We start from the raw sequence: 2,245 nt of genomic DNA, 5'->3' as shown, positions 1-2,245 counted from the left end.
GGACAAATCATGAATAAAATGGTTTTTATTTGCATTATTCATTTTATTTAGCTCATACCGGTGAAATTAACAAACTTTGGCCAAACTGGGAAAGCTTAGAGCCATTCTCAGTTATTTGTGTTTGTTACCTTTTCTTTAAAAAGAACACCCACTTTTTGATACTCACTTCTTGTTAAAGGTATATTCTTGATAATATAACTGATATAGAAAATTAAGGACAACCTACACTCTATGAGTCCATCTCCTGTTATTGGCCAGCCTACATGTTTTCCCTTTTTTTTTTCATTTTCTTCTGTGTGATAAAGATTTCCAGTTCTTTGCCACACCGGGTGACCTAAATTTGTTTACCGCTTCTTCCTGACTCAAAGCGACCTGTTCCTGACTATTGGCGTCTTTTGTTTTGTTGAGTCCCCCCCCCCCAGTTATTTTTTGAGTGATGACAGCGTCCATTGTTTATCCATAATTGCCCCACTTTATTTGCTACCACCCCTTTGTCTCTGACTACATTGGTGTGGGAGGCCACCAAATTCCGCCATGATTGGCCCTTCTGTAGGAAGCGCCACTTTCAGAGTCATCATGGCACTCTGTTGGTCCTTTTTCTTTTAAATCCGAACTCTGCTTCTTTGACAATAAAGTTAATGTCATCCCTTCTGTCCATAAACATTGTGTGGTAAAGAAACACTAGAAATGTTTGAACAGAAAACACAGTGCACACCATCTACAATAAAGAAATGAATAAAGACTGTAATTTTCTCGGCCGCCCAGTATACTGCCCCAGGGTGTGAGCACGTCCCTTGTTAAGATGGAAAAGCAAATCACGGCTTGAATATTTACATAAGATAGAAAATACATAAAGTTTAAGTATAATGTTAGCACAGGCCCTAACTACACTGCTACTTGCACTGGAACTGTCAGTGGTAGTCTCTACCAGACTAACTACGCTGGCTATACATAGGAGAATATTTGCCAGGGGAGTTTGGCCGCCTTGTACTAAGTTGTAGGTTTGACTGGCCGCGCAGAAACTACCTCCCCGCGACCGGACTCCCTTGGCCAATTTTACTCTCTTTTTTTGCCCGGAATTCTACGATCCTTATTCCCGTAGAAAGGCCTGGTGGCTAGTACTGTGGTACGAGTAAAGTCAAAGATTATGTGCACCCTTCCAATTTCACTTGGGAATGTTTGCCTCGGTGCGAATTAGGACCAATCACAACAGGCCAGCTTTGGTTATTTATCCCATTTATTTAGTACTGAAAGTATTGTCTTTAAAAAACGTGCTAACTACTTTTACACAGTATAAATATAGGTAAAAATTCTATCCCATTATACCACCAAAACTTTTCTATATGGTTCTCTCCTCTGGCCAACGGATACTGTCTTGCCACCGAAAGATCTGCTTGGAGATTACATACTAGTACCTCATAACAAAAGTATATACTAGTACCTCATAACAAAAGTTTATGCTTAACCCTATCTAGACCGGGGGGGGGCTAAAAGTGCCCGCGGCAACTTTGATGTCACCTAGCGTCTGAACGGCTTGCCGTAGAACGGCCAAACTTGGTGACTTTTCCTAGAATATTGTTGGCAACAATTCTCTATCATTGGAATAAGATAATAATTTTTTGTGTTGCCATGGCAACGGGTTTCTGACAGGCATTTTTTGCTAAATTTAGTACTTTTTGTTTCAACAATAGAATTTTATGGGTTTTATGTCAAGTTACTCATTGTTTCTAATATGGAAAACATACCATATAATTTTATGTAAATTTTATCATTAAATCTGCATAATTTATGCTAATTTGATGACGTCATTGGCCAAAATCCAAGATGGCGGACCATATCATTAGAACAGGTATATACAGGTTATTTTCATTAAAATTTCATCAATACTTCCATTTCTTTTTCCAAAAAAAGGTTTAAATGAAGGTCTTTAGTATGTTTACAATGTATTTTAGGCTTTATCATGAAAAAAAACTATTTTTGAAAATTCAAGATTGATGATCCAAGATGGCGGATATTTTAAATATGCATGACGTCATTTTATGACGTCACCGGTGTTGCTATGGGCAACATAAGACTTAGTACACCATAATATTCTGTCATAAACACTTTTGGTACAGTTATGTTGAATACCATTTAGTTTTCAGGGAAAAACCTATTTAGACGGTTTTGGCCAATAAAATCACATGAATGACGTCATAATGACGTCATATTACGTCATAACGACATACACATTGTAGATATGATA

This window comes from Branchiostoma belcheri, unplaced genomic scaffold (assembly GCF_001625305.1).
Source record: "Branchiostoma belcheri isolate BF01 breed outbred unplaced genomic scaffold, Haploidv18h27 scaffold196, whole genome shotgun sequence".
Classification (NCBI taxonomy): Eukaryota; Metazoa; Chordata; class Leptocardii; order Amphioxiformes; family Branchiostomatidae; genus Branchiostoma; species Branchiostoma belcheri.
The sequence above is the reverse complement of the archived record's forward strand: the minus strand, read 5'-3'. Positions refer to the sequence as shown.